The following is a 16,502-nucleotide window of genomic DNA, read 5'->3' as shown; positions in this document are numbered from 1 at the left end:
GGGTGGTTGTTTCGAAAGCCACAACTCTTGGGTTTTCCTGTTCTTTTTCTTGGAGACTCTTTGGTTGGATCATTAAATAGGACATTGGCTACACACACTATACAAAATTCTGGGGATCACAGATCTAAACATTGTAACTCAAACAGCAAGTGAAGTTTATAATCAGAGTTGCATTGTACATCTCAAGTACCCAAACTAAACCATGAAAATAAATACTGTCACCCACCTAGAAAGCCTGCAGAATTAGCTATGGGTCATTTGCAAAAGTCCTCAAATTCATAATTTCTGAGTTGGCATAATGGATCTCATTAGTAATATTTTACAAACCAGAGAGGTCTGGTGAGATGTAATTATAATACTCTTCCTCTAAATTAGCACCTGTTCCCTTTAAAGGTCTATTTTACTGGGCAGCTCTATTCCCAACCACCTCACAGTTTCCTGTTACAGTGTTAAGATATGTCCTATTAACAATCAATATTGTCTTGATTTTCTAAACTGGTTTCTAGCCTATCTATTGAAGAGCCTAGGTAATTTGCAGAGTTTAGACAGTCATAAGTGCCTTCTTCTTAAAGATGATGGAAGAGTAGCAGGTTTCATATTTTTATACAATGATGTATAGAAATATGTGACATAAAAAAGTAGGATCTCTTAGAAGGTAAGTCTAATTGCAGAGGGGTGTTGTTTATTTTCAGTGAGCAACAAAGAATGTGCAACATGAGGGACTATCAAATTTAAAAGAGACCCTAAAAAACAAGTTAACAGAACCTTCACTAGTTTGGCAGCTGTAGCTCATATCCTTAACAAGATGAGTAGACTTTTACCACTGGGTCAAGAAACAAACTGTACTGAGCTATTAGTCTCTGGTGAATGTGAGGTAGAACACCCAAGCCTTGTTCAAATCTCTCATATTATAGACAATTAGAAAATCTGATATAATTAGGAAGGCCCAGAGTGGGAGGTTTGGGGAGTTAATTTTAACTTACAAAGAGTGTCTGTGCTTAGATTTTCAAAGAGCTTGCTTAAAGACGATTTGGTTGAATCATACAGCAATGTGGAGATTGCAAAAAGCTAGGTACTGAGGTGGTTAGTGAGATCCAGTAATCCTCTTAATTCGCTCAATTAATGGCCTGGTAAAATTTTGAAAAGCCAGATCTATTAAAAGAAAGAAATTTGCCTGCTTGGGATAAGTCATGCTCTAGGTAGCGAACTTTGGCAAAATTGTAACTTCTCTTTGGAGACCTTATGCTCTTTCTGAGCTAAAACTGTAAGCAGATAGATGGACTCAATCTTAGAGCTCACCCCATCTTAAGAAAACAACAAAAGGTCATCCACATATTAGATAAGAATAGAATCACAAGGAAATTTAGATCCTTGAGGTTGTGGCTCAAGACTTAATGAAAAGTAGAAGGGTGCTTCAATAACACTTTTGGCCACAGCAGTCCAGGTATATTGTTGATTTTTCCAGAAGGCCAACAAGTATTGATTATTTTGACCTAAAGGAAGTCTAAAACAAGCAGAACACAGATTTATTACTGCGAAATTTTTGCCTCAGGAGGAGCCACCAAAAAGAAAATGATATTTGGGTTTGGTACTAAGGGATGCAGGGAATAACTATCCTTGTGTTACATCCAAATCCCTGGATGCTCAAATTTCTTTTTCTTTTTTCTTTCCCTCTCTCTCTCTCTAGGGCCATACCCTGTGGCGTATGGAGGTTCCTAGACTAGGTGTCCAATCAGAGCTGTCGGCCTACACCAGAGCCACAGCAACATGGCATCCCAGCCGCATCTGAGACTTACACCACATCTCCTGGCAATGACAGATCCTTAACCCACTGAGCGAGGCCAGAGATCCAACCCACAGCCTCATGGATGCTACTCAGGTTTGTCAACTGCTGAGCCACAATGGGAACTCCACATTCTCCTGTATATTTAAAAATCATCTTTAGATGATTAGATTATTTACTAATGTGATGTAAATATTGTATTAAAAGTTGCCAGCATGTGATAGATTCAAGTTGCTCCTTGGAACTTTATAGACTTTTTTTTTTTTTCTATTTGGAACCCCTCCCTGGACGAACCCGCGCTGACACTCAGGGAAAGGCGCTGGGCGGAACCCGCGCTGGGCGGAACCCGCGCTGGGCGGAACCCGCGCTGGGCGGAACCCGCGCTGGGCGGAACCCGCGCTGGGCGGAACCCGCGCTGGGCGGAACCCGCATTGCTTCCCTGGACTATTAACAGGAAAGGTGCGAGTGTAACGGGGAGTGCTGCAAGGTATGATAAGTCCTTTCTCTTTTTGGCTATTGGTTGTTGTCTAACTCTCGCTAAGAGGCTGTTGTGAAAATTTGAATTTACAGGTGTGGCAGTCTTAATGTTGATAGGCCCAGCCTTAGGTATGCTACCTAGCATGTTTTGCCCAGGAGAAGTCTGGTGCCTCCTTGAGATTTGTGGTGTGGGCTTGGTGTAGACATATAGACGCTTCTCTAAGTCACCGTCTAAATTAGCTATGCCATTATGATGAATAGGAGGCCTCCAGGGACTTCAGGAAAGGAACTATTAGCATATTTAGTTTGGCAATTCAATTTGCACGGTAAACCACTGTATATGAAGGTAGCAGGTGTGTGTGATCATTAAGGAAGAAAACATGCTCCTTGGTTAAACATCGGAGGAGGATGATTGTGGCTGGGACACTGGGAGTGTTGGAATTGTTAGGGACACCCACCACCTGAGTGGTCTAATAGTTCTGTGCTTTGTTTTAATATATTCTAAAAGTTCACCCCAAAAATGATGTTATATAACAATGGCAGGATTTCAGGTGGATATTGCAGCACCTGCATCAGTACAATTTTTGCAAGGTTTTCCTCTAATATTTAGAGAACTTTCTCCTTGTAAATTTAAAACTAAAACAGGAAATTGGATGATCCTTTCCCCCTTGGAGCACATTTACTGATTATTCACCTTTTTTTGTTCCTATAGTTTCTTGGCTAACACAAGGTAATTGCTTTTCCAATGCATTTTTATTTATAGTAACTACTCATGTCTTCATCAGAAGACTGCCTTGTTCCATAGAGAATGACTGAGATGGGAAAATCTAGCTGTTTTTTGTCCTTGTTTTCTGTAAAGTCGTAATTTTATCCTGACTCGTATTGTGTTTTTGTCTTAGGCCTTATTCAAAATATTCAGCAAGGTTTTTGAGGCCTGGTAAAATGCTATTTCCCATCCTAGTTTTTGCTTTCATGCTAAGTCCCCTCTTTCGAGCTTCAGACTATTGATATAAAGTGAGAAGAAAGCTGGGGTCACATTTTCCTCAGGACCTACTCTTAGATTCTGCTGCAATAACAAGGAGCCTGTCCAGGGGAAGGTTTCTGGTGATAGCCACCAAAAGACTGCTCAACATTTCTAGCTTTTCTGAACCTCTCTAGTTTGCTCTATAATTAGGAGTCTATTCAGTTACCCTGGAGATCTTCCCATTCTTCCTTATTCTCCTAATGTTCTGCACCTGAGTTTCCACTAATTATTAATTAATAGGTGTAAATCTGGAAGCCTTGGATTATTGGTTTCTAAAGTTATCCTACATTCTCAGCAAATTTCTATCTTTCAAAGTCTATATAGACTTTGGAGACTATTTGACAATGGCTTTCAACTCAGTGTGAAGCCTGGGCTTAAAATCAACCCTAAGAGGTTTTTTCTGTTCTGAGGGCAGTTTGATTTAAAGCGTTAGTTGAGCTTTGGGGGTTTCTAGCCAGCCAGACAGGAAGGGAGAGTGACAGGGAAAGATAGAGTAATGTGAAGGTGGAGAGTGTGGTGGAAAAGAATCAGAAGATGAAGCCTTTTAGGCTCATCTTGTGATTTGAGGGAATCACAAGGAGATAGTCTTATGTTCTTCACCTTTTCTTTTGCTTTGGTGGGGAATCCACATTTCTTTCACACACTTCCTTATACTAATCAAAATTTGCAAACAATTGCATGTTCGAAATTTTTGTTCCCTTTTGGTTCTAAGGTGACTCTCAAATAGACACTTTCATTATATCAAAAAGTTCCCCCAAAGTGATACTGTAATTCTAAATTGTCCTTTTATTTTAATTTTAATTTTTATTTATTTATTTTTTGGGGGGCTGCACATGTGGCATATGGAGGTTCCCAGGTGAGGGGTCTGATCAGAGCTATAGTTGCTGGCCTACACCACAGCTCACGGCGACTCCAGATCCTTAACCCACTGAGCAAGGCTGGGAATGGAACCTGCAACCTTATGGTTCCTGGTCCACAGTTTCCACTGTGCCACAACAGGAACTCCCCCTTTTACAATTTTGTGTTCGTTTCAGGTGTACGGCAAAGTAATTCAGTTATACTAAATTATCCTTGGTGAATTATATCATGTAAAAAGCTAATAAGCTCATGATTTGCAGTTGTAGTGTTAAAGATGGGAGAAGCAGATTTTGGGCCCAGAGGAAATGCAGATGAATATATGAATGGAGGTAAACCCATGGGAGTCTTGGAACAGTCAGGGTGGTTTGTGTACCTCATGACTAGCCTCCCAGCCTAATGGCCAGGCCATCTCTGATTAATCACAGATGATGGAGAACTTGGAGAAATCTTTCCCAGAACTGCACTTCCATGGGCAAAACAGATCAAAACTGAGTAAAGTCCTGCTAGATTTAGTAAGGGACCAGGCCAGTTGGTTCAAAGGATGAGTTTTGATAAACTACTAAATTTCCTTTGGAATGGATAAGCAATGAGATCCTGCTGTATAGCACTGGGAACTGTATCTAGTCACTTAAGACAGAGCATGATGGAGGATAATGTGAGAAAAAGAGTGTATATATGTATGTGTGACTGGTTCACTTTGCTGTACAGTAGAAAATTGACAGAACACTGTAAACCAACTGTAATGGAAGAAAAATAAAAATCATTTGAATATCTAAAAAAAAAAAACGACTAAATTTCGTAGTTCCTAGGGCCAATTTAATGAAGGGACTTATTGGGACTTCTGCTTCTCCTTTTTTCTATGAACTTTCTTTTTATAAATGTACAACCAAAATGACAAGGACAGATAGAAAAAGTAGTTGTAAGCAGTTTGGACCAAGAATAAATTTTTTTCCCCCTTGAATGTAAGTAGACAATGAAGAATTACAAAAATGGGTTCCTTTTCCTAGAAGTTAATGTCAGCACCTTGGAAACTCACCAGGAGTTTCTTGACTGAGTAGGTTTGGAGATGGGACAGGGTTAAGAATATGCCTAACAAGTCTCCCTGGCAGGAGGTCAAGTGGACTGAGTAGCAAAAAACAAAGCAAACAACCAACCCCCACCCCCCAACTCACACACACACTAAAATAACCTATTGATAAGACAAAGCTGAGTTTATTTTTACCGTGACAAAGGAGAGCACTGCTTAATAGAGTCTTGGGTAAGGATATATGTGAGCTTTTGGAGTCTGGTTTAAGGCAGCTCTTTGGATGCACGTGTTTAAGAAGGATTGGGTAAGTAATGATATGATAGTTTAGGATTTGTGGGCCCAACAAGGCAAGGGTTTTGAAGAGTTGAACAGTTTGATATTCATTTAAATGGTGTTTTGGGTAGTTCCAGGAATAAGCAATGGAGTTATTTGCAAGTTTTATCTTCCTGGGCAAGAGATTCTCCTAATGGTGAAAGCATGCTAAGACAGTGGAATGTTAAAGTTATGTTAGTGAAGAGAGCCTAATAGTAACAGAAACAGTAAGCTGTGCAGGCATGGATTTTGTGGATATATTTTTATGTTTCTTCTCGGAACATAGCATATGCACAAAGTGTAAATACCCCAATTGTTTTTTGTTTGTTTGTTTGTTTGTCTTTTTTGTCATTTCTTGGGCCGCTCCTGCAGCATATGGAGGTTCCCAGGCTAGGGGTCAAATCAGAGCTGTAGCCACCAGCCTACGCCAGAGCCACAGCAACATGCGATCCGAGCCGCGTCTGCGACCCACACCACAGCTCACGGCAATGCCGGATCGTTAACCCACTGAGCAAGGGCAGGGATTGAACCCACATCCTCATGGATACTAGTCGGATTCGTTAACCACTGTGCCACGACAGGAACTCCAATACCCCAATTGTATATGTAATTGTTATATGTAAAAAAGGACTGCAAACTTAGCAATATTGGTATTAAAATCCACTAGTAAGCATACAGTTAATAGGATTTAAATAACATATCTTCATTCTGTGTTTATCTTCCACATCATACAAACATTTATTGAAAATTACACTGTGATTTTTATATCTTGAATCCAAGAAAGCCATGTGTCAAGGGAAAGAAACAGAATAGGTAATTTATTTTACCAGAGGTGAGAGGGTGGGGAGTAAGAAGGGTTGTCTTGTTTGCCAACTCAAACTAAAAACACAGTGCACAAATTTGATTTACTTTTGGACATAAACATTTTTGGCGAAGGAGGTAGGATATTTAAGAGAAATCCCAGTAAACTTTAATTAAATGAGAGAATGGTTGTCAAATGTATGGGAAAGAAAAGAGCTATTATTGATAGAGTGGAATCTTTAAACCAATATTAGGTGACCTTTCTAAGCAATATAATCAGTACTTTTAGGCTTTCTTTCAGGTAGTGGTTCTCAAGGTGTTGTCCGTGGACCATCAGCATCAATCACTGTCACTGAGAACTTGTTAGAGCACAAATTCATGGGCCCCACCTCAGATCTGCTGACTCGAAACTCAGGGATTAGGCCTGAAAATTTTATTTCAACAAGGCCTAGAGATGATTCAGATTCAGGTTCAAGTTTGACAGCCACTGCTGTAGGACAGAATCAAACTGAAGTGAAACATAGATCACCAAGCTTCTTCCGAATGTTTTGGGCCCCAGGCATGACTTTGGAACATCTTTAATAAAGTCAGCTGAGACTGGGAGAGTTACATGAACAAATTATAACAAATACAGTACTATTAACAAATTATAAATATTTTAGGAGATCTCTAAGGCCCATAGAGTTAGAAAAAAAATTGTTATAATTTTATTTTAAAGTTAAAATGACTTTCATACAAATATGAAATCAACACATGTCAAAAAGTTTATGTAACTCATTAAATCATCAGAGACCCAAAGGTATTAATACCATGCAGTTGAATATTTCAAACTGAACACAAGCAACAAAGTTAAGGCCAGGGATTTGCAATTGAGAAATACGCAAGTATATGAACTTTTTGAGGGAGAAAGTATAAAGAGTAGATGTTCAATACACTTAAAGAACTTATAGATTAAAAAAAGATGTAGAAATTGATTAGGAGATCACTGGAAACTTTGAGTACATTTTTAGTAGAATACTGGAGATACATATGCAAATCACAGGGGACTAATTGAATTAGGAGGGTCATAAGAAATGATCTGTATTAACTCATTTAAGAAGTGAAACTGTAGGGCTTCCCTTGTGTTGCAGCAGTTTAAGGACCTGGTGTTGTCATTGCAATGGCTCCGGTCACTGCTGTGGCATGGGTTCGATCCCTCGTCCCGGAATTTCCAGATGCCACGGGCATAGACCAGAAAAACAAACAACCCCCCCCCCAAAAAAAAACCCTGTAACTAAAAAGGAATGAAAAATATATTATGAACTATAGAATAGCATAGCTTTTCTTTAAGATGGTACCTCTGTTTCAGAGGGTTTTTGTCTGCCAGGATGTAATGCCAAGACAAGGGAGAAGAAACTAAACTCAGAGCAAGAGAGACTGCATCTGTAATCTTAGTATATTCTCTTTCAGTCCAGCTACATGATACCCAAGAAGAGTATGGAATTTTAAGAATGTTCTGTATCTGCTTATTTTGCAATTAACAAAGGAGAAAGCATCTCTGGAACTTCACTTTGGGGACCTAGATCTTCCTTTAATAGAGTTGACCTACTAGTAATTGTCTGTCTCTCTCTCTTTCATACACCTACTCAAAGGCAAAGGGGAGCTGGATCTAGTTCTCCAGTTGACCAAAAAACAAAACAAAATGAAATAACAACAACAAAAATCCCAACAACAACAACAACAGCTCCACATGGAACTTATAGTGCTCATTTGTCTGTAATCATCCCAACTTGGTCCCTATTTACCATTAAGCCTCATGAAAACAGGAGGGAAAAATGATTTCTAATACTGAGAAAGTGATTTTTCTTTGAATATAGGAAAGAGTTTTTCTATTTCCAACAAGGAACATTTTGTGATCCTTTGAACAGGAAAATTTCCTATTTATCCATTTCAAAAATAATAAGGTACTACTGAGCTGTGCAGGGTAGTCCATCTCTCTAAGGTCACCATTTTCTCTATAATTAACAAGAAAGAAGTGTTTTCTTCAGGAATCATGGAAAATTACGTTGACAACATAATTTTAAAAAAACTTTAAAAGAACACTATTATGTTTCTCTTGAGCTTTTGCAAATATGTTTAAATATGGCTGATATTTAATAACCACAGCACTTTAGGCCTTCATGCTTGTGTATATGACTTCCCCAGTATAAAACCTGTGCCTAAGGCTGGTTATTGTTGAATGCCTCTGGGCATTGGGAAGGTACATTCAGTCACCTCTAGGTTCCTGAATCCATTCTTCCCTGGCATTTCACTAGAAATTAAAATAATAAATCTTTCCTTTATTGAACATGTTCTATACTGTTAGACACTTGTGCTGGACTTGGTACATACATTGTTGCTCTAGTCCTCAGAATACCCTGCAGGCTGGGTAGTTCGGTCTCCTCTTACAGATGAGGAGCGTGGCTTTAGCAGCGTGGCTTCCTCAGCAGGTAACAAACAGGAAGGCCTGGGCGTTGAACCTAGTTATGGCCCACTCCAAAGTTATGGTCTTACCTCAAAACCCAGCCACTTAAAAGAGCGAGAGTGCCACAGATAATTCAACATCAATCAGGTTTAAAAACTCCAGTGAAGGGAGTTCCCGTCGTGGCGCAGTGGTTAACGAATCCGACTAGGAACCATGAGGTTGCGGGTTTGGTCCCTGCCCTTGCTCAGTGGGTTAACGATCCGGCGTTGCTGTGAGCTGTGGTGTAGGTTGCAGACTCGGCTTGGATCCCGCGTTGCTGTGGCTCTGGCGTAGGCCGGAGGCTACAGCTCCGATTCGACCCCTAGCCCGGGAACCTCCATATGCCACGGGAGCGGCCCTAGAAATGGCAAAAAGACAAAAAACAAAACAAAACAAAACTCCAGTGAAACAATGACGTCATAAAGTAAGGTTTGGGAATGACAACTGGTTTTAGAACTCCAAGTTTTCCTTCATGTGCATCACAAGGTCAGGTGTTTCTAGTGCTGTCCCTAGCTCCCTCACAGCAGAGACATTCTGGGCATTGAGCCAGTTCTTTTCTTTGGTTGACAGGTGCAGAGGGCTGATGATAGCCTCTGGTTCATGTCACACTATTATCCCACTTGGTGCCAGGTCCCTCTCCTGTTTTTATATGTCTGATTATTCCCTTTGGTCACCATGACGCACTCCCATTTCTACTCCCTCTCCCACTAAGTCAAACATTCTAATATGTCTGATGGTATCTTCGATTTTATCTATTCTTGAAAACCCTTATGGTGGTTTCTGTGCAAATGTGTAGATGTTGAGGCCTCATCGTAAGGTATAAACCCTGCACTGGAAAAATCCTAGAGCCAAGAATGTGGACTCCAGTGCCGGCTCTGCCCCTCTCCAAAGGCATTTCCAATGCTAGCCGTCCTCTGCAAGCTATTCCTTCGTCTTAAAGTGAGGATAAGGCTACCTGCCTTGTCTCTCTCTCAGGTTTGTAGGAACCAAATACGACAATGATTCTAAAGACATGTTTAAGCTATAAAGCATTTAAAGCTATAAAGCTCACATGTATGGTTTTATGTCAGAATCATCTGTGTTATGGAAAGCGGTGGCTGTTTTGAAAAGGCTACTTTTAGAAGTTGCCTCATGGAGGAGAAATCTGATTCTAAGCTGTTATGGATGGAACTGGGTTCTCTCAAAATTCATATGTTGAAGCTCTGACTCCCAATGTGATTGTATTTATTGATAGGGTTTACAAGGATATAAGAAAGGTTAAATGAGGTCATAAGGGTGGGGCCTTAATCCAGTAGGATGCCTATCCTTATAAGAAGGGGAAGAGACACCAGATATCTCTTTTAGCCCCAGCATGCTCAGAGAAGAGGTCATATGAGAATAGAAAGAGAAGCCAGGGAGAGAGGTTTCACTAAAACCAACCCTAATAGAACCTTAATAGAATAGGACTTCCGGCCTCCAAAACTGTGAGAAAATAAATTTCTCTTGTTTAAGCCACTCAGTCTCTGGTATTTTGTTATGGCAGCCAGAACCATGTATGACTAATACACAGGCACTCCTCAGCCATGTATGATTTGGATGCAAAGGTATGATTCCTAGATCTGGAACGTGTCTGGCACCCTGGAGTGATAACTCAATATGGAGTTAATTTGCATTTCATTTAATTTAATCTGTGCATCATGGCACTTTTGGAAAAGAATCCTAAAATCAGGGCTGCCAACACTGCTGCAGTGACAGCAGCACCCTGCTGGTAATACATCCTGAGAGGATCAATCATAAAACCCAGTGAAAAAAAAAAAAAAAAAAAAAAAAAAATAAAACCCAGTGATACAATAGTTGTTCCTCCTAGGATGTGTCTCAACACAATAACATGATATTCTAGATACCCGTTTCTTGCTCTCTAACACCTAGAATATGAAAACATAAAATCTCAGAAAAGTTTGGTTGGATAGCAGGTAGTAAATTAACTTTTTAAAAATATTCTTTTAATACCTCATTATTCAGTCCGCTCTTTAGCATTTGTGGATGCAAAGTCATTTCTGGGATGGCCAATCTTCTTAACTGGTAAGAAGTTACCAGATGTTAGATAAGAATCTGTCACCAGAATTCCTCTTAGGAAGAGGACTTTTTTTTTTTTTTTGCTTTTTAGGGTGACACCCATGGCATAAGGTAGTTCCCAGGCCAGTGGTGGAATTAAATTAGAGCTGCAGCTGCTGGCCTGCACCACACCCATGACAACACCGGATCTGAGCCACATCTGTGACCTATACCACAGCTCACGGGGCTCACGGAAATGCCAGATCCTTAACTCACTGAATGAAGCCAGGAATTGAACCCACATCCTCATGGTTACTAATTGGATTCGTTTCCACTGAGCCACAATGAGAAGTCTGGAAAAGAACTATTTTTGTGTTTGGAAAATACACTAGCAGAGCTTGAGGGTAGCCAGGGACATCTCTTGTCTGATGGAAGGAATACAACTATTCTACAAAAGATGAAGGGAGACGTGTGTCTATCATTAAAGAAAAGGGATGGGAGTTCCCGTCGTGGCGCAGTGGTTAACGAATCCGACTAGGAACCATGAGGTTGCGGGTTCGATCCCTGGCCTTGCTCAGTGGGTTAACGATCCGGCGTTGCCGTGAGCTGTGGTGTAGGTTGCAGACGCGGCTCGGATCCTGCGTTGCTGTGGCTCTGGCGTAGGCCGGTGGCTACAGCTCCGATTCAACCCCTAGCCTGGGAACCTCCATATGCCGCGGGAGCGGCCCAAGAAATAGCAACAATAACAACAACAACAACAAAAAAAGACAAAAGACAAAAAAAAAAAAAAAAAAAAAAAAAAAAAAAAAAGAAAAGGGATGGGGAGGGAGGAGACAAAAGAAGAAGAATGCCATTGGGGTCAGTGAGAGAGAGGGTTTGCTGAAGGCTCCATGCTATGTAATAGGACCATTCCCAAAGATTCCTCCCACAACCAGTAAAGTTAATATATCTGTGCATGGTGTGACTGCATCTGTTATGGACAGGTGAAAGATGAGGTTTGTGCCGTGGCAGTGATGGACCAGCTCAGCTGGACACAGGGCAGAGACAGATGACACAAGGAGTAAGCTAACCATAAAGAATCAGTAGGAATCGTGTGAAAAGTTTAGGTTTCTACAAGTGAGTATTTAAGTCAGATTGACCTGTAAGACCCTGGTGGGCATTGAAACCACATGAATAGAAGGAGAAAGCCAAGCTGCCCTGAATTTCTTAAACATCTGGATGGAGTTTGGGGGAATGTGTCTACCAAAACATCAAGACTGCAGCACCCTTAGGTTCATGCTTCCAGCGAGCTGGCTTTCCCAGGAAGAGGCAAAATAAGGATCAAGAACCATATCAGCCTGCAGAAAGGGACCACGAGAAAATCACAAAGAGAGAAAATGGTGCACAGGAAGTCTGAGTTGCACAAAACAGGTGTAGAGCTGTGTTGGGTGACCATCTCTTGGCATTGCTGGAAGCTCCAACTGGCCCCTCAGTGCCAAGCAAATGAATTCTTTCTGTCCCATGGTTGTGGCAAGCACATAATCATGCAACATTTTTAGACACATGGAGAGCCGACTGGCTAGACGTGTGTCTGAGATGGTACATCATTTTCCTGAATAGTTAGTTCTACCTTCCCTTCATTTCTTTGCTAGCAGCAGTTTTCTGAGGCTTGAGCTCAGCTTTTTTCTCTGTATAATATGGCATGCGTTTAAAATGGTTGCATCATTTTAAACTTTGGGAAAATAGAATTTGAAAGGATTGAGAGGGTGTAGGACTGACAGTTTTCCACTGAGCTACCAGACAGGATAGAATCCATCTCTCTGACTCCTGACAGGTAAGAGGTTGATTTCATTTTACATGCCTCTTGGTGGATGGCACTGATCAGGTTTTAATCCATAATAGGAAGACAGAGTGGCAAGCCTTGTCTCTGTTCAGGTTCCTCTCTTGCCTCTGAGACCCTGTCTGCAAGCAAAAGACTGGTTCTGACCTATTTCTTTCTAACAGTAATTATAGCTCTTATCAGTTTTCCATAAAAAGTCCAATGTGGGGGGAAAAAAATTGAAAACTTGATGGAGCAAAACATGGGGTTGAATAAGAATGTCACTTACCCTCCCCTGTTTCACATTTCTCTTTGCTGTAATGAACACGTTCCCTCAGAGGCAGAAACCCAAGGCTAGTTGTGACAGAAATGAAAAACAATTCAGGTTCATTGCCATAGAAGTGTTATGACTCAGTTTCAGTAGACAAGAGGTACCTAGGGATCTTCTTGTTTTGCTGCATTCTTACCTCCACTCTTTACTAAACTTACTTAATTGGAAATTAGAATTTACATTATGGGAATAAGGATGTTCTTTCTCCCCACCTAAGGCCATCTCCTGGAACATCCTTATCCCAGTGTCCACTCATGGAAAAATGGAGGTGCTGGGGGAGACAGAACGCCTCCCTGGAGGCAAATCGATACATTCAGGCTTTATCTTTCCTGCCAGCGCATGCATTGGGAATATATATAGAAACCTCTGGAGACATTAATGTGGAGCCAGCCAGAAAGAAACATTCTGAAAACTGGCTTCTTTCTAATAAAGTTGTGGGTCATTTTGAAAGCACAGTTTCATGGTAAATTTGTTGTCAGGCTCTTAAACATCTCATGACAGTAACGAAGCTAGGGTTGGGGATGGAGGGGTGTTGACAGGGGGCTCTGTGTGTGTGTGTGTGGTTCACAGGCACAGTGTCAGAGGGACCTGCAAAAAGATTGAGTGAGGCAGAGTTGCAGAAGAGGAAGACAGAGACTGGAGAAAGCCCATGAATGGCTGCCTGCCCTTGAGCCCTGCCCACTTTATTGGAAATACAGGAGGAAAAATACAGCATAGCAAATATAACATGGATGAAACAACAATAAGTGTTCAGAAATTGCAAAGTAATCGCAAGAAACACAGCTTCTCACCTTCACTGTTTTCATATATGACTAATTACCAGTATTCCATGAAACAGAACCTGGAGTTTCAGTGTGATAGACAATGACAGGTTTTGGAAATGTTTACTCTGGTTGGCCAACTAGAAACACCCTGTTGCTTTCCTAAAACTCATGGAGTTTAAGGTTAGCCTGCTGTGCTCAGAGGAATCCTTGGTAGAAATCCCTGCTTGTTAGCAGATACAAAAGGGATTTTCAAATGAGGAAGCATGTGGCTGAACGCTGCTCATCTGCTTTGATAAATATTCAGGGAAGCAGTACTGTTCAGCCTGTGGAGATAAAACCTGTTTGATTTTGACCATGGGAGTCCTCAGAATCTGACATTTTTAGCAGAGTACGGCATTCTGGCTAGTCAGGGAATAAGCCCATGGCTTTTAAACATGTATGGAAATCCATCCAGCCTATAGTTGGCTATCCTTAAAAATCATTAATTTAAAATAACCAATGCACTATGGAAAACAGTATGGAGGTTCCTCAGAAAACTAAATATAGAACTACCACATGATCCAGGAATCCTATTCCTGGGCATACATCTGGATGGAACTACAATTCAAAAGGATACAGGCACCTGAATGTTCATAGCAGCATTATTCACAGTAGCCAAGACATGGAAGCAACCTAAATGTCCACTGACAGATGAATGGATTAAGAAGATGTGGAATATATATATAAGGGAATATTACTCAGCCAAAAAAAATCGTGAAATAATGCCATTTACAGCAACATGGTTGCAACTAGAAATTCTCATACTAAGTGAAGTAAGTCAGAGAAAGACAAATACCATATGATATCATTTATATGTAGAATCTGAAATATGGCATAAATGAACCTATCTACAGAAAAGAAACAGACTCATAGAGAACAGACTTGTGTTTACAAGGGGGATAGGGAGGGAGCGAGATGGACCGAGAGTTTGAGGTTAGTAGATGCAAACTATTACACTTAGAAGGTCTAAGCAGTGAGGTCCTATGCTGCAGCACAGGGAATTATATCCAGTATCTTGGGATAGAAGATAATGGAAGATGATATGAGAATGTATATGTATGTATGAGAATGTACACACACACACACACATATGTATATATAAAACTGGGTCACTTTGCTGTATAGCAGAGATTGGCACAACATTGTAAATAGACTACAATTTTTTTTAAAAAAGGCGAAAAATAACCCAATTTGGTTCTGGGCCAAGGGGATGATTCTACTTTGGAAGGATCAGGGAAGCTGAGCACCCAGGAAACAGCATAGACCATGAGAGAAACTGAACTCTTGGAGCTTGGCCTGGGCAGGGCTATCACTGACGGTAGGCTCTCACCTGTCCAGGAATTTTTTCCCCGGGCGCTACAAATCCTTCCTTCTGTGCTATGGGCTTAATTGCCACACATACTCCCCATTTATATATTGAAGCTTTAACTTCCACAGTATTGGAATGTGACTATGTTTGGAAATCGGAGCTTTAAAGTAGCAAGTAAATTAAAACAAGGCCATTAGGGTGGGCCCTAATCCAATGTGACTGGTGTCCTTGTGGGAAGAGAAAATAGATACATAAAGAGACAGGAGGGGCACAGGTATAGAGGAACAACCATGAGAGGACACAGGGAAAAGGCAGCTATCTTTAAGCCGAGGAGAAGCCTCACAAGGAACCAAACCTACTGACATGTTGATCTTAAGAGTTCTTGTCTCCAGAACTGTAAGAAATTAAGATGTTTAAGCCACTCAGTCTGGATATTGTGTATGGCAGCCCTGGTAGACTAATACATTCCCTTTATCAGAATCTTTGTTTCTTCTCCCTTATCCTTTTTGGTTCCTCTCTTATATGAAAATTCAGTTTAGTTCTCTTGTGGTATAGTAGGTTAAGGATCCAGTATTGTCACTGCAGTGGCTTGGGTCACTGCTGTGGTGAGAGTGTAATCCCTGGCCCAGGAACGTCCATATGACACAGGTGTGGCAAAATAAAAGATGTAAAAAAAGAAAAAAGAAAAAAAATTAAAATATCTCAAAATCTTTTATGCTGAAATGTGAATGACAAAGAGACCTTGAAATATCCCTTTTCTCTGGGCTGTCATGTCACTTGGCTGTAACATCCGTACCATGAGTCCCAGGATTGACGATCTAAATGGATGGCAGGGCACCACAAGGACATGGGTGGACGTTGGTCCAACTCTGGTGCTTGCCCTGGAGCCTCAGGCCAAAGGTCAAGATATGGACCAGAAAATTGACTTTTGTTTCTTGGACCAATGGGGATATGCCAGGCCTGGATGTGACATGACAGGGTTCCTGTTTGAAAATTTCCCCTGTTATAGAAAACTCTGGTACACACCCACCCCCAATTTTCCCATTACCTTATTTTTGAGAAATCTTCAACTGAAAAGAGGGAGAAATGCCAATCTCCAACCACAGGGTTTAAACATAAAATACTTTTTTATCTGGAATATTGGCAAGTCCAGGAGGAGAGTTGGCTTCAGATTGATTTAACAGCTTAGGTATGTCACCAGGAACCCAGTCTGTCCTCCCTTTCTCTTGGCTTCCCTCAATGTCAGCTTCATTCTCAGACATACTAGCAACAAGAAGAAAGGGAAAGTGTGTCATCTTGTAGCTTTTCTGAGGAACCAGAAAACTTCTTAGGAGTGTTCCAGACAATTCCTTTCCATATCTTGGGTTCCTGTGAATAAAGAAGGCTGCAGGTGGGAATAGATGTCAAGTATTGACTAACAATGTCCATTGCACTGCACTCGACTCCTTCCTATGAATGATAAT

General features: G+C 40.9%; 1 long non-coding RNA gene across 18 annotated transcripts in view; it reads left to right on the top strand.

Annotated features, from left to right (window-relative positions):
* Nucleotides 1-2,098: 2,098 nt before the first annotated feature.
* The window catches only part of LOC146405959 (uncharacterized), a 595,742-nt gene continuing 581,338 nt past the window's right edge, over nt 2,099-16,502 (top strand). For 12 of the 18 annotated variants that reach the window (XR_014845167.1, XR_014845181.1, XR_014845171.1 and 9 more), the window contains exon 1: nt 2,099-2,270. This is a non-coding gene — a long non-coding RNA (uncharacterized LOC146405959). Of the gene's footprint in view, nt 2,271-5,376; nt 5,474-16,502 lie in introns of those variants that run through there. The other 6 variants (XR_014845170.1, XR_014845172.1, XR_014845161.1 and 3 more) reach the window with 2 other exon arrangements.

The sequence above is a fragment of the Sus scrofa genome, chromosome 1 (genome assembly GCF_054392235.1).
Source record: "Sus scrofa isolate SSC_HxYL_T2T_F1_AM1 chromosome 1, Sscrofa_HxYL_maternal_Yorkshire_Landrace_v2.0, whole genome shotgun sequence".
NCBI lineage: Eukaryota > Metazoa > Chordata > Mammalia > Artiodactyla > Suidae > Sus > Sus scrofa.
The sequence above is the reverse complement of the archived record's forward strand: the minus strand, read 5'-3'. Positions and strand labels throughout refer to the sequence as shown.